The following is a 24,832-nucleotide window of genomic DNA, read 5'->3' on the forward strand; positions in this document are numbered from 1 at the left end:
GGACGGGCGGGGGCGGGGCCACGGGGCGGGCGGGGCTCGGCGTCTCCCGGCGCCTCCCGTTGCGCGTCTGGGACGCCGAGGGCGGGAGGAGCGCGGATGAAAGACAGAATTGCGTTTGAGGCGTTCTGAGTACGGAAAGACGTGAATTGGAGTTAAACTGCGCTCCCGTCCTATTTCTGCAAGTAGAACTTACTGCCCTTAAAAAAGGTCTGTTGGGAGGCTCTAAGTTACAGAGGACGTATTTTTGTTTGTTTTTATGTGAAGCGTTCAAAAGTTGCTTTTAACCGAGTACACTGGTTTTCAAATTTTTTAAGATGAGGAACTGTTTTGATTCTAAGAATAGAAATTTACTTGGAAACCCAAGGTAGGCACATGCAGATGGCGTTTTTTATTTGAATGTATTCTGTAAAATTACATCAGTACTGAAATACTAGAAATAATTGAGGAGAAGTCAGATGTGAAGAGCAAGAACTTTTGAAATAGGATTACAACTGAAGGTTTCCATCTTACATTAGTTTCAGAAAACAAGAAAATACTATATTTTGTTTGGTTCCAATAGTAACAGGAAATCCTTATTCGAGCTAGAACATGCTGATGTGAACAGTTTTGTAAGAGCTCTCCTTAAAAGTTCCCTGGAATTTTTACACCAATTTTAATTAGGAAGTATACATATGAGTATATCTCATGTGTATATCTTAAAGAAGAAAAATGAAAACTGCCCAGGGACCTACTACAGAGCTTAAGAAAACACACAAAAAACCTGTTTTTGAAGCCTTCTAGAAAGGCCTCTCTAAAAACATCTTCTTTTTTCCCTTCACCATTATGCTGAATTTTATGTTACTCATTCCCTTGCATTTCTGAAAATAGTTATATATGTACAATTCCGTAAAAATACAATTTTCCTGGTTTTATATGTGAATCATTGTTTCCCTTTTTTTTCACTATCCTTTTAGGTTTTGAGAGGTTTTGTGATTCGTCTATATGCAAGTCCATTTCCCATTAACTAGACTGGTACATCATTATCCTTAACATGTGCTATTGTCAGAGTTTTAAGATTTTGCTGGCAAGAGCATCTGATTGCTCTTTTAATTTGCGTTTTTCCCTTTGCTAAAAGCCTGTTCTTAATTTTGTCTCCTTTTTTATTGCTTGCTTTTGAAAATTTGTATTTATTTTTTTCTAGTTTAATTCTCTCTTGTAAATTACATATGTTATGAATGCCTTCTCTTAGTTTATGGACTGTCTTTCCAGTTTTTATGATGTTTCTTGATGGTCAAAAGCTTTATACTTCAGTATACAGCTTTTTGAATTTAATAATGTTTTACATCATAATTTTATGCTTTTTGCTTTCTTGCTTGCAAGATTCTTCCCAACATAAGATGATAAACTGTTCTCTTTCTTCTGCAAGTTTAAAAGTTCAATTGTAAAAATTTTAGACACAGAAAAGGACAAATAATAACGTAATAAACACTCATGCACTCAGCTCTATGTATTGCAACATTTTGCGACCCCTCCTCCTAATGGTTCTTCTCTAAAATTACCTTAACTATACTTGGCTCCTCACTCTTTCATTTAAATTTTAGGATGAGCCAGCAAAGATCCATTAAAATAATTGGATTTTAATTGGGCATTATATGGAACTTGAAAATTGAATTTAGAGATTATTTTAGTGAAATGTCTTCTTATCTATGAACATGGTATTGTTATTTTATTCAGGTACTTTATGTGCTATTATGCTTTGTAATTTATTGACTATATTTCATTGTATTCCCTCCTAGTTTTATTACTAAAATGTCAGATTTCTCTCTTTAAACTATGTTTTCTAATTGTTTAGAAATACTGTATTAAGAGAGCATCAATTTCTATATGTCGGTACCATCTCCAGAAGTTTTGCTGAATTTTTTTGATTGTTTGCTTTATTTCCTTGTTACATCTTTGGATGCCCTACATAGGTAATCATACTACTTGTGAATAAGAAGAATTCTTTCTTTCTTTTTCTCTTTTCAAACTACTTATTCAGTTTTTTCTTTTATTTTTTAAGAGCTCATCCAATACAATGTTTAATGGAGGTAGTAATGGCATTCTTGTCCCATTTCTCACGTTACTGCAATACTGCTAAAGTTTTATAAGGAAGTACGATGTTTGCTGTGGGTTTTTGGTAAATACGTTACCAAGATTATTACGTGTTCTGTTTTCAGTTCATAACTTTTGTTGTTTGCTTTTTTTAACCATGAGTGACAGTATAATTTATTAAATGCTTTTTCTGCATCTACTGAGATAATCATTGTTTCCTATTCTAATATATTTATGGGAATGATTAATACATTTTCTGATGTTGAAGGAGAGGGAGAGAATTTTATTTTATATATGTTAATGGATGCTCACTTGCTTAAAAACTGGGTACTTTATGATTGCCAGTGTAAATAAATTAGGACAAGTAGATTCTCGTTGCATCACCCTCTGTATATGTCAGAGTCATTGCACAATGGTGTTTATAAACTGGATTAGAACTGCTAGTGCCTCATCTAGTAACTCTTACTGCTTACCTGTCCCCTGCTATTGTCAGAGAATGTTGAGATGGCAGTAATAGAAATAATGTTGTTAATATTCTCTTTTTTCCACATCACTTTTTTTCACAAAATGTTTTTATGTAGATTATGTTTTTTTTTTTTTCCTCAACATCACTGGAAAGTAAAGAAACAATGTTTTATTGTAATTATCACATAGGTAATGTTTTTACATTCTGAATCTTGATTTTATTTTCAAATATGGGATGGCCTTAGTAACTGCCACATCCAATTTTTTATCTCTCATATATACATATATTTTTAATTAGTTCAATAATTTTCTGAATGTAAACAATGTAGAATTTAGTAAATTAATAAGTACTGATGGGAAAGGTCCCCAAGATAAATGATCAAGGGATTAGTATGTTAATACTTACAGGAGAAGTTCATATTAATATAAATTTTAAATATATATGTGCATGTATGATATATAAAAACATCTGAAAGGATATATGCATTGTTACCTATAGTGATATAAGGGAAGGAGAATGAAGGAACATTTTCTTTTTACTCTCTGTAGTGCTATTTTTTTTTAATATAAGCCCATATTTATGTATTTTTAATTAAAAATACAGCACCGGAAGAATATGCCATTCATCTAATAGATGGTTTCTTGGAAAGAAAAAGGGCTGCATATAAATTCATTTGTATAGTAAATAGACATTTTAAATGTGTTGCATCAGGGGTAATCAGTCACTGAGAGTCCAAAGACAAAAATGATCCAAAGAAGGAAGAATAGATAAAAAAAAATCCATGATTCTTTTTTCTTTTTTGTCAAATTCTTGTCAGGAAGGATTCTAACACAAACTAATGGTAGACTTTAGTTTCTCCTAATTAGCATTTATTAAAATCATAGTCCCCATCCCCTAAAATCTTTGAGGTTAATCCTATCTTGCTGCTAGAAAACCAGCAGCCATTTATCTTACCTTTTAGGATCAGCATGAAGAGTCTTCTTTGTGTTTCTGAGACTTAGGCCAACAGTTATACCTTCAAACATCTTTTTCTTGCCTCTATTTTAGTGGGCCCTATTGTTTGTCTCCTGATTATTTCATGTCTAATTTTCCTCTGTCCTATAAGTTTCCCCTGTCCTATAGCATTTCCTAGCCATATGCCATTTTGTACCTTTCCTCATTACTCCTCTCATCTAAGATGAGAAATCAATTTCTGTCCTTATACTCTCTACTTAAATTAAGCAGAGTTATTTTTTATAAGCAATAGAAATTGAATCTGGCAAACCTAAAAACAGACTGCAAAAAGTTATAGAGTTTAGCATGAAGATGAAGGCTAGTATATTAGGTAATGGCAATGGATAGGAACCAAGAGGGGCTAGGAAATTGGGAACACAGCCTCATATAACAGTACAGATTAGGGCACTGCTGCTTTCAGGGCTTCGCTGAACTCAATGCTGCTGAAACCACTGTGAGTGACTTCTCAACTCTGCCTGTGTTATCTGCCTCATTACTTCAAGGTTCAAATTCTGGATTGAGATCATTGGATTAACTTACCCTAGGCTGTATGTCTGTTTCTCCATAGTCTCCTTGAAGTAGAGCCCAGAAATTTTGGCTTTTTTAATGGGAAATTGGGCACAAAACACACAATATGTTATTTTTCCAAAACCTGAAGGATTTTTAGATTCTAAGAAGTAACAAAATAAAGTAAAATAAATTCCCAAACAATAGTCCAATTTCACTGTCCATATAAAGTCTACTTTCTCCCTTGTTATTCTATATTTACTGATTGTTTTATTCTTTTAATCCTTGTTACATTTATAAGAAGTGAAATGAAACAACAATAATTTATTTATTAACTAAATTGTTCTGTTCTTTTTTATCTTATCTTGCATCTATGAATGTGTAACTAGGGTATCCCTTGATGCAGTTTGGGATGCAAAGAATGTAACCCCAAGAAGTGCCATGAGTAAAACACAAGCTTCCACCAGTTTATAGCAGCAGATAATTCAGAGAGCCAAACTTTCATTGTTCCTCCTAAGGCTGTGATCCTTTCACTATACCTACCAGCATCCTGATAGCAAGGAATCCATTCTAACTCTATCCCACATAAATTCACGAACTGTGATCAGACCAAAGAAAAAACTTGCCTTGGCTGGTCAGGATTAAAATTCACTGGCCTCAGAGTGGTCACAGGTTTTAGGGTGACTTCTGAATCGACTGGATAAGGCTTTTATAAGAATTGATCTATATAACCCAGAATTAAACTCAGTGCTGGTAGTTTCTAACTAAACAGGCTAAGCCCCTTTGGTGAAAGTTTTTCTCATTCTCTCATCTGGGTACTTTCCCAGGTCAGGGCCCTGAGTGACAGAGATGGGAGACGGTTCTATCTTCCCAAATAAAGAAGGCAGAAAGTTCACCTCAGGTTGATTGGTGCTGTTAGATGCTAATTTACTAGATATGGGGCATTTCTCCTGAAGGAAACCCTATCCCGAAGGAAGCCCTGTTCTACACACAGGTGTAGTAGCAGCTAAGGGAGTTGCTTGTCTTTAGTGGAAACCAGAGCAAGAAGGAAGATGTAGCACTTCCTGAGTTGGAAAATGACTCCATGGTTTGATATAGGGCCTCTCAGTGTGTTGGAAGAAGTCCCATGTATTACGATTTAGTATTAGCATCATACCACTATCAGCCACTCCCCAAATGTTGCATCACTCAAACTCCAGGTTTTACAGAGAATTTCCTGAGGTATTCAGTTTGGGTTTCTTCCTTCCTAGGATTCCGTGGGTTCTTTAACCAAATCAACCTAATCTTTCTCCTGCCATGAAAAAGAAGGAGTTTGCAAAAGTCAGTAAAAGAAAAAAAAAAAATGTCTTGTTCTTTCTCAAAATGGATGAGCTCACTTGTGTTCTATTTATATAAGAGAGACCATAGTAATTCTTCTCAACAGTATCAGCTACAGGGTGATTTTCTGTGCCTGCTTATTATAAGAAGTAGCTGACAATTTCTCTTGTTAAGGGAGAAAAAGAAAAAGTGTACATTTACTCTGTGACAAACACTTTTCTGTTACAGAACCCAATTAAATAGGCCTGTGTTGTGCACATCTTTGGTACTCCCTGTAACGTCAGGTTCCATGAATGTAGTTCAAGAGATTATCTAGTTCAGAACTAGGGTTTGAACTGCCAACACATAGTAGGTGCTTATATTAGGATGCAAATAATTCCCAAAGATATATAGAGGTCCTAATCCTCTGAACCAATTAATGATAATTCAAATGGCAAAAGGGACTTTGCAGATGTGAGGAAGGATCTTGAGATGAGAGTTACCTGGATGGGCCCTAAATATAATCACAATTGTCTTTATAACAGGGAGGCAAAGCGAGATTTGACAAAGAAGAAGGCAGTGGGACTACTTAAACAATATGCTGACTTTGAAGATTAGACTAGGGGCCAAAAGTAAAGGAATGCAAGTGTTTCATTCAAGCTCTAGAAGCCAGAAAAGGCAAGAAAAACCTTCAGAAGGGTGAGTAACCGTGATAATACCTCAGTTTCAGCCCAGCGAAACAGACCTCACACTTTGGACCTCCTGAAGCCTAGGAGAATAAATGTATGCTTTTTAAGCTACCACGTTTGTGGTAATTTTTTCTAGCAGCCGCAGGAAACTAATACAGTTTCCAACATATATGTGTTGAATAAAAGAATCAATAAACAGTAGGGATTCAGTAAATATTATATTAATTATAAGATACCCAGATTGGTTCTGTGAATGTGAGAGAAACATCATTCTTTAAATATATCTGCAGAGTAAAAGTTGATTGCATTAATATAAACTGAACTCTTATTTACCAATTTTTATTCTGGTTGTTTAGGTTAATTTTGGTTTGTTGAGAAGGGCAAATATGTTAGTTTCGTAATAATTGGTTTTATTTGATTATGCATTTATTCACAATCTTGAGGGGTGCCTACTTTCAGAATACATACATTCATGGCAAATCTCTACCTCCTAGGAGTTTGCCATCTGCCATAAATTACAGAAATATACACTGTGTGATTTATATTGATTACCTACTTACCACTGTCTGGGTTACTTTAATTATTTTTGTACATGTCTATATCTCAAAAGAGTTTTTGCACCTGCAAGGAAGTCTTTTCTGCATCCATCTATTTTACAGCATCTAGCACAGTATTTTCCACATCGTAAGGCTTCAGAAATATTTAATTGAATGTATCTAGTGGCCAGAAATTCATGCTTTATTGACTGAATAAGGAATGAAGGAAACACAGTGTAAGAGTGTGTGTGTGTTTGTGTGTGTGTGTGTGTGTGTGTGTGTGTGTGTTTATACATATGTATAATAATTTGGTAGTAACATCTTCCTGTTCTTGCTTCTTTCAAAATAAATTCCCTGAGTATGATGTCTACTCATCTTTTAAAGTAAAAATATGCAACAATAAAAGCAAAGCTTATCAAGTTACCATTTATAATTTTACAGCAAAGATTTTTATATATAAATATAGGTATATATCTATATAAACTATTTGTATATGTGTAGTTATATAATCTATATGTATTAATATATGATTTTATATATGTATTCATATGTAATTTTATATATATATAAATTTATGTGTATTCTATATATGTCCTGTCTCTAATATGATTCATAGAAATAGATAATGTGCTCCCAAAAATATGTGCTAAAAGTACATACATACAAATTTCATGCATACTTTTGCTCTGCCTTTATGAGTATAGAATTTGTTACGAGATACAACATATCTTTATTCCACAACATTGACTTTTTTATAATTTATATAACTTGATCAGGAAAAGTATAGGAATGAAGATCAAAAGAATGTGAAAGTACTGACTATAAAAATATTTTTCAAGTGAATGTCAACGATATTATTTCATTAAAAACACAAGATAAGGAAATTTAATTCTGGGTTTATTTACCAAGGAACAAAATTATTGGTTTCTCTTAATTTTTTCTCCTTCAATTGTGATTTCCTTCTCCATATGTTTAAGCTCCCCAGATAACTCTCATCTTCCTACTTGTCCCTGTGGCGTCCGGACCTGAGATTCATTTTCCCTCAAGCTCCTACTGTGGACAGCTCAGTGGTATTCCCTACCTATACTAACCTGTATCTCCAAAAACACTTACTGCCCAGCGGTACCTGGCTTAGGCTATATATTAACTTCCTGTCTAATTACTGCAGTCTTACATCTGCTGGAACTTTGTTGGCTTTATGGCAACTCATAGAATTTCAGATTATTAAGAGACATTAAATTTGAGCTGAACAGTGTTTGTTTTACTTAGTAGAACAATCCCTTCTACAACACTCCGAACAGGTAGTAGCTATATATTTATCAGCCAAGAATAGGTGACCGATTCACACAAAGGACAAATTACTGCAAAGGTTTTATCAAAATAAGTCTAAATTAGTTTCCCTGTTCCTTCCATGCAGGTTCTCTAGCTCTCTTTATGGAGCTGTACAAAATACTATAATACCTTTTCTGAAACAACAAAAGCCCTACAAACAAATGAATATGTTTCTACTCGTCTTTCAAAACATTTTTGACCCCTTCAAAAATTCTCTGCAACTTTGCAAAACATCTTGCTAATATCTTTAAGTGTGACAGCCAGAATAGAATAAAGAAATGAGTTGCAAGTACAGAATACAATCTATTTGAGAAAATATTCTCAATGCAACCTGATATACCCAGTCAGGAGGAAAGAAGAGACACTGATTCTTCATATCAACTCTAAATTTCAAGGGAAAGCTTCTGGTGAACGCAATCCCAGGTGAACTAACTAATGTGGCTATTCAATCTCTCTCCCACACAAAGAAATGCTAAATCAGGTGTAATTTAAAAATATTTGGTTTTAATGTGTAACAAAGGTGAGAGAGAGAGAGAGAGAGAGAAAGAAAGAAAGAAAAAAATTCTAAATGTCAAGAACAAGTAGAGAATTTGAAGCCAGTTGCTTGGTGTAGAAGATGTGGATGAAAGACTCCTTCCTAATTTCTGAAGCTGTAACATTCACCCAAGGAAATGAGGCAACTTATTCTTGTATCGTAAGAATCTTTTTTAAAAACTTGACAGAAATACAAAGAGAATTTGCAGATTAATAATCATATTGAGATTTGTAACATGCTTCTACCAGAAATAATTGGTAAAGTATAAAAATATTAGAATATAGATTATTTCAACGGAGCACTTAAGGGAATTTATTTATTGTACATACATAGCATCCTGTACCTGAAAATTAATTCACTTTATTTGAAGAAAACATTAATATGTACGAAACCTTAGCACATTCTTGGCCACAAAGAAATTGTTTCAGGAAATACCAAATAATAACATATAAACTGTATTCTTTGACAAATATTCAATGAAATTAAAAAACAGTAGCAAAACAGTAGCAATTCATCAGGTATGGAAATTAAATGGCACAGATCAATGATTCATGGATTGAAAAAGAACTGAAAGTAGAGATTATATTTAGAATAAAATTATTTTAAAAGGGCTTCATGTTAAAATATGAACATTAATATAAACCCAAAAAGTCAAAGAAAGGGAAAAATAGTGATAACAGAAGAAAGTAATAAAATAGAAAATAAAGATACCAGAGTCAAAAAAAAAAAATCTGTTAAATAGACTTCCAACAGAAATGAGGAAGGGCAAGAAGAGAAAGGAACAAATAATATCAGGAATGGAAAAGGAGTGTTAAAAGTACCATAAACTTTTAAAACGTCATTAGAGAATGCTAAGAATAACTTACTGCCAGAACATTTGAAAACTTATATAATTTTTTAAATGTATAAATGATAAATGCACACTCAATAGGAAACCTGGCCAGGTGCAGTGGCTCACGCCTGTAATCCTAACAATTTAGGAGGCCAAGGCAGGTAAATCATGAGATCAGGAGTTTGAGACCAGCCTGGCCAACCCCTTCTCTACTAAAAACAAAAAAAAATTAGCTTTGTTTGGTGGTGGGTGTTTGTAATCCCAGCTACTTGGGAGGCTGAGGCAGGAGAATCACTTGAACCTGGGAGGCGGAGGTTGCAGTGAGCTGAGGTGGTGCCACTGCACTCCAGCCTGGGTGACACTTGAGACTCCATATCAAAAAAGAAGGAGAAGGAGAAAAATAATAGGAAACCTGAAGACTTGAAGAGACAAATAAATATTAAAGAATGGGTCATTAATCAAACATATACTCACACTAATCAAAATAATAATAATAGCATCAACTGCAGAGGCAATAATATAATAATAGCAAGAACCCATTAGGCATACAAAGTTTTACAAGTGGTAACTAAAAAATATTCAGGGAAACAAAATAACCTTATATCTCAGGCAAATAGGTCTATATTTTACCTTAGTGGTGGATACATACCTTTTATAGTTTTAGCAAATTTAAAATATTTTGTAATTTAAAAACTAAAGGAAGATCTAGGAGGAATTTAGGAACACTTGATAAGCAAGAATAATTTTAAGTATATTCTCCCTGAATGACTTTTCTAAGTCAGACTTGATTGGAAACTTAACCTTAATTTAGTGCATATTAACTATTAGGTGTTCATAAATTATCCCAAGACACCTCTCTGTTTTCATTTAGGTCGCTTAGAAACTAGTACTCTTAGAACGTACAGTGGAAAGGGTGATCATGGTAGCAACAGACTGAGGAGTGAATTTACACTTGAGACAAGTGTTAGTAACTTCATCTACTGTGGTACAGGAAGTGTCCAGTTGAACTGCAGAGTTAGCTGCCTAGTCAGTTGAGTTTAAGCACAATCTTTGAGACCGAGGAGTATGGACCTTTTTATTAAAATTGTCGTTAAATGTTTTCTGAAGTTATAACTTTTATATGGCCAATTCATCTAAGACTAAGAAAATCTGCTAGAACAAGAGGACATTCTTATAAAATCCTGTGTGGATCTCTAATGTGTCTCATTAGAATACATGTGAGAGCCATAAAAAGAAGAAATAATGGTACTCAATAAGTGTAAAAGTAATTTTGAGTCCTGGAAAGGGCAAAGGCCATGACATTAAGATGACTGATAATATCCAGTTGTAGCCAGAATATGGGATATGTATACTCTCACATTTTATTGGTAGGAGTATTAATTGGTAGAACCTTCTTGAAGGGAAATTTGGCTGCACTACTCTTTGACTGTTCTATTTAGCTATTTTTTCTACAAAACTATACCACTAATGAGAAAAAACTGCACACTGAGTTTTCTTTGTAAATGATATGAAAAGGTGTCCATGTATAACTTTTAAAAAGAATGAATTTGCAAAATTATGTAGGTAGTTGTATAAAGACATTTATGTCTGTATCAATTTTATATGGTTGGCATAATAAATTACCACAAGTTAAAGTGGTTTAAGCCACATGAATTTGTTATCTCACAGTTCTGTAGTCAGAATTCAGACACGGGTCTCTGTGCTAAAATCACGACTTCCTTGCTTACTGGAAGTTCTTGGGGATATTGTTTCCTTGCTTATTCAATTTTTTTGGCAGAATTCAGTTGTATAACTGAGGTCTATGTTTTCTTGCTGGCTATAAATTGAAGGCAGTTTCCAGTTCCTAAAGGTCTCCATATTATCTGGCTCATGGCCCTCTGCCTCCATTGTCAAAACCAGCAGTGGCAGATCCAGTTCTTCTCATATCACATTTATCCAACCCACTCATCTGCTTTCCTATTTCGTGTTTAAGGATATCAGATTATATTGTGTCCAACTGAATAATCCAGGATAACCACCCCATCTCAAAATCTTTAATGTTAATTGCATGTGCAGATGTCCTTTGTCACATAAAATAACATAGTCTCAGGTTTTGGGCAATAGGGTGTGTATGTCTTTGGGAGCCCATTATTCTACCTACCCCAGTATCTGTATGTACATTTAGTATAAGTTATATTATATAAATATATATTATATATATAATACGTTATATAAATATAACTATAAGTTATATAAATATAATATAACTACATATAAATATGCAGGCATATACACATATGTTTACATACAGGGATAAAGAGAGAGAGACCATCAAGAACAAAAAACAAATGTGCGTGCGCATGTGTGTGTGTGTGTGTGTGTGTGTGTGTGTGTGTGTGTAATAAATTTTTAGAAATAAACATACCAAACACTTTAACAGTGTTTCTTATAGAAAGTGCGTTTTCAGTTTTTATGTATACGTTTAAGAATGGTTTGTATTTGTACAACAAGCACACATTAATATTGTACTTTAAAAGGTAAAAAAACATTGATTGATCAATTAGGCTCAGGCACTCAATCAAATTCACTTGCTGTGTTTTCTGGTATAAACACCTAGGGAAAGAAACAGTCTCTGAGTAAAATATATATTCCATGAATTATTCATCAAAATAAATGGCAGACTTCACTGTAGGTATCATGCTCTAAATCGAAGAAATTAACCTTGAAAGTTGTGATTGGCTGAATTGCTGCATGTCTAAATAGAGTGGCAATTCTCAGTACATAATAATCATAACAGTACTTACTACTACTAACTCCTGTGACCATAGTAAAGATATAAAAAGTTTGTTTTCTATTTTATCACTTTCTAAAACATTTTCAATTACACTACTTTCATAAATTCTGAAAACATTCTTGAATATTCAGTAGGCAGCATAGAAAATTGTCACTTTTTGGAAGAAAAAATATTTAGAGGACCTGGATAATACTTGCTCAAGGTCCAACAGGCCAAAATTGTGCAGAACCAAAATATGTACTTAGATGTTCTGTTTTAGGAAATATGTACAATATAAAAATAAATAAGATTTCTTCCCTCATGATATTAACAGTCTATGAAAGGGGATAAGACATGCATATGGATAGCTACACTCAAAGCAAAAAGTCTTAAGTGTTATTAAAAAGGGTTCCGACAAAGTGTTGTAAGAGTTCAGAGAAAGTAGACTGCTTAGGTATGAAATTACTGGGGGGGCGGTTACTCAATTAAGCACTATTTATACTGGGTATTAAATAATAGCTAACTATGGTATGATTTTCCATAAACAGGAATGGAGTAGGAGTGTGAGAGTATCAATGCAGGATTGAACAGGAGTGGCTCTTTTAGAGCCACTTTTAGAGGCAAAGAGAAGCCAGAGAGAACCAAGAGTCATTGTGCAATTAGAATGAGCAGCAGAAGACAAATGAGAAAAAAGAATCAAAGATGACTGTATTTTTCATCCTAGATACATAGACTCACAGAGTTGCTGGCAAAGCATAGGAAATATTTTCTCACCTTTTCTGACTTCTCAAACCTACTGTACACTTGTTACTGCCCCCAACACTCCTCAGGAATTGCTTTTCACAAGGTCTCCAGTGATTTTCTTGTGCTAAATGCAGTAAATACATTTCAGTTTATACCATATTTGATATCTTGGCTATATTCAGCTCTATACTCAGCTCCATCCATCTTGAACACTTTCTTCCTCAAGTTGCCTTGACCTCACATTCTCCAATTTGACATTAGGCATCCATGTAAAGTGCTTACTGCACTCAATCCTCTGTGTACACCCACATGTTCTAAACATGTTATATTGTTGTAATATTATTTCTCCTACTTTTCTTGGATCCTACAATTCCTCCGTAGACTTCTTTTCTGTGTTCTAGACCTTAAATAGACTGTCTTCTGTCTGGGCGCTCTCTCATATTATACATACTGACTATTGGAAGTCTCTTCATTTTCATGACCTCAATAAATATCAGCGTCTTGAGGATTACTAAAGCAAAATACCAGTTCAAATATTTCTCCTAACCTTCAGACCATTAACTTTCTATTAAACATATATGCTTATAAATACCACAGGATATTTATAAGCATGTTGCATATACCATGCTGCATACTCACATATAATATGTTCAAGACTGAACTCAAGTTTTCCTCTTTAACCTGGTCCATATCTCAGTGGAAAGTATTCCTCCCTAACCTTGTTCTCTTCTTCTGGTCTATATCTCAGTGGAAAGTGTCCTTATACATCTCAATGATCAAGTCATAATTTTTGGCCTCTGTTTCCTCCTCAGGCCTTAAACAGAGAAATTACCAAATTTTTCAAAATATGTATTACTTTAACCTTTCTCTATTTCTAATATCCCCACTCCAATGAAATATTTTATTATCTTTCATCTAAGGCCTCTCATTTTGATTGATCTTTCACCTGCCTTTACCTTGTGATACAACCGCCACACTGCAGTCAGAATGATCTTTCTAAATTTCAATTGATCATGTGATTCCTGTCCTTATAATCTTCCAATACTTCCCCTGTCTCTCAGGATAAAGTCCAAATTCTAAAACACAACATAAAGAACGCTTATGGATTTGGCTAGTGATTACCCTTTCACTCTCAAAACTCACTACTCCATACTCCCTTCACGTTAGTTCTTTTTCTAGACTTGCTTGTGTGCCATGTTTGTTCTTATATCCACACTACTGTTCTCTCCTTCTCACCTTTGCATGGCTAATTACTATTCAAGCTTTAGTGCTCAATTTAGACATTGCTCCTTTTAAAAGTTTTTCTGACACCCAAGGTAAGATTAGGTTTCCCATTTTGTTCTTTCGTCCAATCCCAAACTCATTATATCTTGGCCTTATTATATTGCATCATGTTTGTATTCTTATATGCATGTGTGTCTCTTAATTGTGTGCAAATTTCCTCAGGAGCATTACCTAATCTACCTCTTTCACTGATTACCCCCAGCAAAAGGACCTGCTGCAAAGGAGGTATTTGCTAAATACAACAATGAATAAGTGAACCAATGAACATCTGAATGAACAGTTAGAGACATTTGGGAAGGTAGATGATGATGATCTCAATATTGGGCATATTGCTTTGACTAAAGTCATTACCAGAATATTCAAGCAGGAGCAGGAAATCATCTGCATGGGTAAACCAGAGCTTACGGAAAGTACAAAAGTAGAGAGTGTTATCTGAGAGTCATCCACAAAGTAGATATAGTTGAAGCCATAAGACTAGATGAAATTGGCTATAGAAAATATAGGTTAAAAAAGAAAATGGGAAATGATGAAACATTTGGAAATACTTATATCAGTTTTTAGGTGAAAGCACATTACACCTGAAATCAAGTGAGTAAAAACTCGAGCCCAAAAAACAAAGGACTCCAAGCAGTTAAAAATTAGTAAGAATTAATGTGTGGGAAGGAGAAGCTGTTGACAATGACTTCCAGAAAAGTAAATGTATTAAACATGGGTATAACTAAACACTTTGGCTACCTAGTGCTCTTAATTACCTGGTAATTAAATGCTAAAATGTCTAAAAGAACCTGAAAATAGTGAGCCTACGTGGTGTAGGAACCATGGCTAATCAGTTTACTTTGAACTTGAAGTAATTTACTTCAGAACAAATCAAGGAAAGATGCATTGCTTTTTCCTAAGAGTAGTATGACATTAAAGAAAGCAAATACAGGAAATTCTGGCACTTCATAATTTTCAGTAGGGAGGAATGAAGGCAATGGCAAACACAGCATCGAGCAAGCCAGACCCTTGCTTTCTATGATAAGCAGCTTTTGTAATTATCTGCACTGGTAGACATACAAGAAAGTAAGCTACTCAAAAAGAAAATCAGCATATGGTAATTTTTCTCTGATCTATTGATTCTTCCTAATAGCTTGGGCACTGATCTTGAAAAGGTAATTGGATACCATGATATTCCTAGACTGAAGGCTGGGCCCAATGGAAAAGGAGACACAGAGAACTGGTCCCTAGAACAGCAACCTTATAAATGGTAGAGAGGAAATCATACACAGATTAAATTGTTCCACTAGATCTGCTCATGCCCTACCTTCCTTTTGATTCTTTTTAGAATGCTCTATTATTAAAACTTACACTAATTGCCTTCCAGTTTAAAACTTTAAAGAAATGTTCCAAAAAATATATTTGGAGTATTGTGTGTGTGTGTGTGTGTGTGTGTGTGTGTGTGTGTGTGTGTGAAATATAGTTCAGGTGTGCAATGAAGACATCAAAAAGGTATTCTCCCATGTGCTATTTGGGCACATACAAGGCCATAAATGACCTCTTTTCATTCAAGAAGGAGAAACAAAGATGAAAATACAAAATGAATTGATTTTTCTAATAATAGTAGTAGAACACAACTCTAAAGATTGTTACCAAAAAAAAAAAAAAACCTTCCTTGAGAAACAAACAAAAATTTTTTTAAATGTCCCTGTCTTATGCTGTCAAAAAAGTTCACAAGGACTCTTGCAGCAAAAGATATAAGATGAAGTGATGAACAAAATACTAAGTTCAAATTCCACACACACTCTTTAATATTACTTAATTTTATGCAATTTGGGCTGAAGATGTGTATTGTAGTGAGACTTCATTCCCCACCTCCTGTCAAAGCAAAAAGACTATGGATATCAGACTGAATGAGTGGCTAGACAGGAAACTGCCCATAGGAATATACTTTGTTATGCTTCTCTGGTCTGGTGGTTGGCTAACAGTAGGGGCTTTTATAATATAAAGGGACATGTAAAACTTGGATATAAGGATGCACCAAAATTGCTTAGACCAAAATCCGTAAATGAAGACCTACTGGTAAAAAGGTACAAGTACAGAGAAAATAGGCAGTCATGCAACAAAGAAAATATCAGCATCATGCTATTATTATTATCATTTTTGTCTCTTCACCAATGTGGCAAATTTTCCATAATATGGGAGAATAATTCATATTGCAAGTTCTTGCAACAACTGGTAAATGTAGTATCTAATGAAGTACTTTAAAAAATAAAAATTTTGTTGCTTGATAGACTGAAATAGTAGGTCATACTCTCCTTAGGCAGCTAAACAACTAAGCAGATGATAAAACACTATACTTTTCTAGCCCCTTCAACTGAGTTCTACGTGAATGATAAAATGAAGCACAATACATAGAAGACATAGAAGAATTCTACAATATTCTTATAGCACATAAGTTATTTTCTTTTTTTTTTAAATATATTTTACTGCATTTTAAGGTACATGTGAAGAACATGCAGGATTGTTGCATAGGTACATATGTGGCAATGTGGTTTGCTGCCTTCCTCCCCATCACCTATATCTGGCATTTCTCCCCATGTTATCCCTCCCCAACCTTCCACCTCCCGCTGTCTCTTCCCTACTTACCCCTACAGACCTCAGTGTGCAATGCTCCCCTCCCTGTGTCCATGTGTTCCCATTGTTCAATACCCACCTATGAGTGAGAACATGCAGTGTTTGATTTTCTGTTCTTGTGTCAGTTTGCTGAGAATGATGGCTTCCAGGTTCATCCATGTCCTAACAAAGGGCATGAACTCATCATTTTTTATGGCTGCATAGTATTCTATGGTGTATATGTGCCACATTTTCCCTGTCCAGTCTATCATATGGGCATTTGGGTTGGTTCCAAGTCTTTCCTATTATAAACAGTGCCTCAATGAACATTCGTGTGCATGTGCCCTTATAATAGAACAATTTATAATCCTTTGGATATATACCCAGTAATAAGATTGCTGGGTCAAATGGAATTTCTATTTCTAGGTCCTTGAGGAAGCACCACACTGTCTTCCACAATGGCTGAACTAATTTACACTCCCACCAACAGTGTACTAGTGTTCATATTTCTTCACATCCTCTCCGGCATCTGTTGTCTCTAGATTTTTTAATGATCACCATTCTAACTGGCATGAGATGGTATCTCAATGTAGTTTTGATTTGTATTTCTCTAATGACCAGTGATGATGAGCATTTTTTCATGTGTTTGTTGGCCTCATATATGTCTTCTTTTGTAAAGTCTCTGTTCATATCCTTTGCCCACTTTTGAATGGGCTTGTTTGTTTTTTTCTTGTAAATCTGTTTTAGTTCCTTATAGATTCTGGATATTAGCCATTTGTCAGATGGGTAGATTGCAAAAATGTTTTCCCATTCTGTTGGTTGCTAGTTCATTCTAATGATTATTTCTTTTGCTCTGCAGAAGCTCTGGAGTTTAATTAGGTCCCATTTTTCTATTTTGGCTTTTGTTGCCATTGCTTTGGGTGTTTTAGTCATGAAGTCCTTGCCTATGCCTATGTCCTGAACGGTTTTGCCTAGATTTTCTTCTAGAGTTTTTATGGTGTTAGGTCTTATGTTTAAGTCTTTAATCCATCTAGAGTTAATTTTAGTGTAAAGTGTCAGGAAGGGGTCCAGTTTCTGCTTTCTGCACATGGCTAGCCAGTTTTCCTAACACCATTTATTAAACAGGGAATCCTTTCCCCATTGCTTGTCTTTGTGAGTTTTGTCAAAGATCAGATGGTTGTAGATGTGTGGCGTTGCCTCCAAGGCCTCTGTTCTGTTCCATTGGTCTATATCTCTGTTTCTGTACCAGCACCATACTGTTTTTATTACTGTAGCTTTGTAGTATAGTTTGAAGTCAGGTAGTGTGATGTCTGCAGCTTTGTTCATTTTGCTTAGAATTAATGACTTGGCTATGTGGCCTCTCTTTTGGAAGTTATTTTCTTTGAAAATTGAAAATGATATCCTCTCTGAGCTGACAAAATAGAAAAAAATCCTTTCCCTTGGACTAATCAAGACTTTCACTTAACTGCACTCTCCTTTCACTCTCCAGTTTTGTCTTGCTGTTTTTCATTGATGGGAACCAACTGGAAATCAGAATACAAGGCACTCAACTAATTCAGTTCGAGAGGACCTTTTCCTGTGGCACAGGGCAAGGTGGGGAAAATTGATCTTGAGAAACAAACAGCATGGCGACCAGTCATAAAATTTATACACAAAATTAATGGATTGTATTTTCCTTGAAGAGGTTAAATCTAAAAAAACAAAATAAGAATATGCAGGATCTATATGAAGAAAGCTATACTCTACCAAGATACTTGAAAAAATACACAGATATATGAAGGCTTATGCCTTGATTTTAGGTGTAAAAAGTTAATGTTTAAAGACATCCATTTATCCACCTTGGTAAACATAGTCATTATTTTTGAAATCAAAGCCTCAAGAGCTCTCTTTCACAACTTGAAAAATTAAAATCATGTTAGAAAATTAAATAGTCAGAAAATAGTAGAAAAATTAGAAAAATGAGTAGAATCATAGAGCTACAATAATTAAAATAGTATGATTTGGGGGAAAGATCAGTAAGTTAGATCAGTTTAATTGCATTGAAAAGCAAGAAATTGATTCTTAAATTTCTATGGGTACATGAAAACTGTGGCATTTCTAATCACAGGGGAACTTATAGATGATAAGATAAAATATTTTAGGTCTATTTTAGGTCAAATGTTAAGATATGACCTCGATAAACAAAAATGTAAATACATTAAATATTTATATATAAAATCAAACAATCATGAATATATAAATAAAATTGGATAAGTGTTTCTATAAATCAGATGTGGAACTATATGGTAATTTTATAATAAATCAATTACAAAATATAGCAGATTCATTTTAAGTGGGTGAAAGCCATTTTCACCCACCCGTTTTTTTTTAATGGGTGAAATCCACTCATAAATGGTAGCCAGAAATCAAAGTCAGAAGGATAACATGTATTTAAAAAGCTAAGGGGTTAGTTTTATGAGTGTCCAACCTACAGATTCACACAGGACAATAGTTGATAATGGCCCCATACTTGGTTTGATATTCTGCTGTCACAGTCTTGAATGCCTTAACAATTTTGGAACAAAGAGCCCTGGATTTTCATTTTGCACTCAGTCCTGCAAGTTATGTAGCTGTCCTAGTGAAGCTTCCCATATACTCAGTGAAATATAAATTAAAACCTGATTTTTAAAAATCGTTTTCAGGTTGAAAACAATAAAATAAAAGCCCTTATGATATTATATAGCATCAGAAATTAGAAGAAACACTCATACATCATTAGTTCAACCATTTGCAAATAATCAAGAATAATATATCAAAATTTAAAGTGAATACTTTTGATTGAGCATGTTTTCTACAGGAATAGATCTATAGGAACTAATTGAAACCATACATAAAAATAAGGATATTTATCACAGTATTGCTAATAATAACAAAAATATGTAAACCAATGTAAATGTTCATAAAAATTGGTTATATGTTGGAGAATACATTTCTGTAGTTTCATGTTATGCTTCAACCTGAAATGTGATATAAATATACATATAAACACATACATTTGAAATGTAAAAATGTACAGTATAGCGATATGGAAAGACACCCATGATTCATTGTTAAGTGGAAAGCAGACTATGTAACAGCAAGGATAGGGAAATGCTATAGGTAGCTGTACAAAACTTTTTATATATAGGTATAAAAATGTGTGAAAAGATAAACAAAGATATTATTATTTGATATTACAGGACCTTTATTTTCCTGTTACAATTTTAGATAGTCTTCCTTTTAACAATGGGCTTTTATTTCTATTAAAATAGAAAAATCAACTTGAACTAATAAGAATTGAGTCATTTATGGCTGTGATCATTTAAATAAATAATTTCAAAAAATAATTATAATTTTGTGTAAAACAAGGCAATGAATACAAACAGTTTTGAAAGAAAGTTAAATAACATTAAAAAGTTATGTTGTTTCAAACATGTCAATTATAGAGCCAAAAATTTGGGGTTATAAGAATAAGCATACTGGTTTCCTCATCTTAAAAATCAGCAATTAAGCATATACTGCTTCAACCCTGACATAGATAGTTAGAAGAATATAGATTTCATTTGTTTTTGCAAAGCATAAAGGTAATCAAATTAATAAAGATTTTGAGAGGCATAGAAAATTATTTCAGATGGCACATGATTATGAGTTAGAAACATGAGGTAGTATGTCTTGAACTGGAGTGAAGAACAGTACTTAATGTGAAAAATAATTATTTATATGGATTCAAATTTAATTAAAAAGAAAGGAAACCATACCACGCTTAATGAACCACAGAGAATTTTAGTCTTTCATCTAAAATGAGAAAACACAGAATGTAGCTGCAGCCAGATGATGTATTATACTCATCGAGTTAATTATCTATGTTGATTAAAATAAATACATAATCTCCCATAAATTGCTTCCTGATATTCCTTTAAGTTGTTTTACTTGAAAGAGATTTAAAAATGGAGAAATATGGCAGACAGCTAAAATAAATGCAGAACCACCTGCAGGTTGAGTCTCAGAAGTCTGATGAGTAGAAATACTTCAGTCAAGTGTCTTATGCAACACATGACATTTCTATCATCATTTTTAACTGGAAAAAAGCTTCTTGGAGGTAAGCTAGTACTATATGGTAATAAGTTGAAAGGTAACATAATACAGATTTTATCTGTATATTTGAACTGTTGAAATGTACTTTAAAAATTATTGCATATTTAGTCATCTTGCCAAAGTCACTTGAAGTATATTGTTATTTTTTGCACTCTCTGAAAACATTTTTACCTATGTAATCAAAGTGGCAGAATAAGAAAAATTATATAAAAATTCAAAAGTTGAACCCATTTTGTTTGTATTCATTATCTTGACAGCCAGATAAAATAAAATAATTAAAGAACTTATGCCTTTCAGAACATTAACTAACAGTTTCTGACAGTTTCAGTTATTTAAGATAAGTTCTGGATATCTGTACAGCATAGTGACCATAAGTAGGAATACTATTTTATTGTTAAAATTTACTAAGATAGTAGTGCTTATGTTAATTCTTTCTAACACACATACACACAAATTAAAAAAATAAATAAGGAGTGGGAAGAAACTTTGGGGAGTGATGGATATTTATAGCCTTGAAGATGGTGATGGTTCATGGATATATGCTTACTTCCAGACATATCAAGTTGTATATGCCAAATACATATAGCTTTTTACATGTCAATCATATGTAAATAAAGTGGTTTAAAACAGAAATAAATTCACATTAATTGTAAATGATTATAAGTTATCAAAAGTAATACTAAATTAATGAATGGTAATTTATGAAAAACATTTTTTAATTGAAGCTGACCCTATGCATAGGTGGAAGTTTTAGTGACAAAATTTGTTGATGCTTGTGACAACTTTGGGCAATAAGTGACCAGATGAAAAAACAAAACTATTTTTTATTTTCTTCAACGGGTTTTCTATAGATCATAAGCATAAGGGGTAGCTGTTGTGTTTTTTTGAAAATTACGATATTCATACTGAATAGGCAAAAACTAGAAGCATTCCCCTTGAAAACACACACAAGAAAAGGATGAACTCTCTCACCACTCTTATTCAACATAGTATTGGATGTTCTGGCCAGTGCAATGAGGCAAGAGAAAGAAAGAAAGCGTTTTCAAATAGGAGGAGAAGTCAAATTTTGTTTGCACATGACTTGATCCTGTATCTAAAAAACCCCATTATCTCAGCCCAAAAGCTTCTTAAGGTGATAAGCAACTTCAGCAAAGTCTCAGGATACAAAATCCATGTCCAAAAATTGCTAGCATTCCTGTATACCAACAACAGTCAAGCAGAGAAACAACTCATTATTAAACTCTCATTCACCACAGCCACAAAAAGAGTAAAATACCTAGGAATACAGCTAACAAGGCAAGTGAAGGACCTCTTCAATGAAAACTACAAACCACTGCTCAAAGAAATCGGAGATGAAACAAATGGGAAAACATTCTATGCTCGTTGATAGGAAGAATCAATATCGTGAAAATGGCCATATTGCCCAAAGCAACTTATAGATTTAATGCTGTTCCTTTAAACTACCATAAATATTCTTCACAGAATTAGGAAAAAAAAAAAACTATTTTGAAATTCACATAGAACCAGAAAGGTGCCAGAATAGCCAAACAATCCTAAGGAAAAAGAAGAAAGCTGAAGGTATCATGCTACCCAATTTCAAACTATCCACAAGGCTACAGTACCCAAAACAGCATAGTGATAAGAACATACACATAGACCGATAGAACAGAATAGAGAATCCAGAAATAAAACCACAAACCTACAACTATTTGATCTTTGAGAAGCCTGACAAAAACAAGCATTGGGGAAAGTATTCCCTATTTAATAAATGGTGCTGGGAGAACTGGCTAACCCTGTGCAGAAAATTGAAACTGGAACCCTTCCTTATATCGTATACAAAAATAAACTCAGGATGAATTCATGACTTAAATGTAAGACCCAAAACTATAAAAACCCTAGAAGAAAACCTAGGCAATACTGTTCAGGACATAGGCATGGTCAAATTTTTTATGACAAAGATACCAAAGGCAATTGCAATAAAAGCAAAAGCTGACAAATGGAATCTAATTAAACTGAAGAAATTCTGCACTGCAAAATAAACTATCATCAGAGTGAACAGACAACCTAAAGAATGAGAGAAAATAGCTGTAATCTATTCATGTAACAAAGGTCTAACATTCAACATCTGCAAGGAACTTAAACAAATCTACAAGAAAACAATAGACAACCCTGTTGAAGAGTGGGCAAAGTACATGAACAGACATTGCTTAAAAGAAGACATATGGTCAACAAACATGAAAAAGGTTCAACATAATGCATCATTAGAGAACTGCAAATCAAAACTACAATGAGATATTATCTTACGCCAGTCAGAATGACTATTATTAGCTGGGAGTGGTGGCTCACGCCTGTAATCTCAGCACTTTGGGAGGCTGAGGTGGGTGGATCATTAGGTCAGAAGTTTGAGACCAGACTGATTAACATGGTGAAACCCCATCTCTACTAAAAATGAAAAAAAAAGAGCTGGGCATGGTGGCACGCACCTGTAATCCCAGCTACTTGGGAGGCTGAGACAGGGATATTGTTTGAACCAGAGAGGTGGAGGTTGTAGTGAGCCGAGATCATGCCATTGCACTCCAGCCTGGGTAACAGAGCTAGACTCTGTCTCAAAACAAGGAAAAAAAAAGAATGACTATTATCAAAAAGTCAAAAAGCAACAGATGCTGCCAAAGTTGTGGAGAAAAAGGAACACTTCTACACTGTTGGTGGGAGTGTAAACTAGTTCAACCATTGTGGAGGACAGTGTGGCAATTTCTCAAAGACCTAGAGGCAGAAATACCATTTGACCCAACAATCCCATTACGTACTAGGTATACACCCAAAGGAATATAAATTATTCTGTTTTAAGTATACATGCAGACATACATTCATTGCAGCACTATTCACAACAGCAATGACATGGAATCAACCTAAATGCCCATCAATGATAGACTGAATAAATAAAATGTGGTATGTGTATACCATGGAATACTATGCAGCCATAAAAATGAGCAAGATCATGTTCTTTGCAGGGACATAAATGGACTTGGAAGCCATTACCTCAGCAAACTATCACTGGAACAGAAAACCAAATACCACATGTTCTCATTTATAAGTGGGAGCTGAATGATGAGAACACATGGATGCATTGTGGACATACTGGGGCCTGTTGGAGGGTTGTGGGTAGAAGGAGGAAGAGCATCAGGAAGAATAGCTAATGGATGCTGAGCTTAATACCTAGGTGATTGGATGATCTGTGCAGCAAGCCACCATGGCACGCATTTACCTATGTAACAAACCTGCACATCCTGCACATGTACCCTGAACTTAAAATAAAAGTTGGTAAAAGAGTTCAGATATTTAGGCCCTGATTCAAACTGATCAAATCTAAATTTCTGGGGTAAGACCTAGGAATCTGATTTTTTGCCCAAACCTTACCAAATCCTTCAAATAGTCTTGTACATTAACCTCTGTGAAATGCTGCTTATAGGGTCATAGGCAAGAATCAACAGGAGGGGAAAAAGGAAAGTCACAGAGGAGTAAACAAGGGTCATTACTTGGTTCTTTGAGAGCAGCTGACTTCAGATGTGTCATAGGCCATTCTGCATTAAGTCTAGATTATTTGAAGACAACATGACGAGAGATAAATGGAGAGTTGGGTGCACAGAATGGGGTGAGGATGGAGGGTGCAGGAACCTGCTTTATTGGCAGTTTTGTAGACAACGCTTAGGATGGAAAGTTAAAAATTTTCATTTATATTCTTAACTGCTACATAAATTTTGAATAAAAATTAAATTTATTTCACTATTAGCTCTAAAGGAATAAAAAATAAAGGTTGCACCCTTCCAGCTTTAGATAAATATTAATATGAACAATTAAGAAATGTTTCAAAGACCTTCGGCATATCTTCAGAAATGAGACTCTTCAGAGGCCTACAACTTGTCATTATATTGTTCCCTTTCACTAAACTATATTCTACGCCCTCTCCCTTTTTTTGTATGTGAAGAAAATAGCAATAGGTTTCCTTACAAACACTATTTTCACAGAATACCTAATATTGTCACTAGACATATAATTTATTAATAAGAAATATTTAGTATTATGGGTAAAAT

The 24,832-nt window shown here is 34.2% G+C and overlaps 1 long non-coding RNA gene across 1 annotated transcript; it reads left to right on the plus strand.

Annotated features, from left to right (window-relative positions):
* The first annotated feature begins 10 nt into the window (after nt 1-10).
* Nucleotides 11-21,370, plus strand: LOC116549572. The gene is made up of 2 exons (XR_004267941.1): nt 11-364; nt 18,118-21,370. It is a non-coding gene; the product is annotated as an uncharacterized LOC116549572 (long non-coding RNA).
* The last annotated feature ends 3,462 nt before the right edge of the window (nt 21,371-24,832 follow it).

Source organism: Sapajus apella, unplaced genomic scaffold (assembly GCF_009761245.1).
Source record: "Sapajus apella isolate SASKATOON/1434 unplaced genomic scaffold, GSC_monkey_1.0 scaffold6, whole genome shotgun sequence".
Lineage (NCBI taxonomy): Eukaryota > Metazoa > Chordata > Mammalia > Primates > Cebidae > Sapajus > Sapajus apella.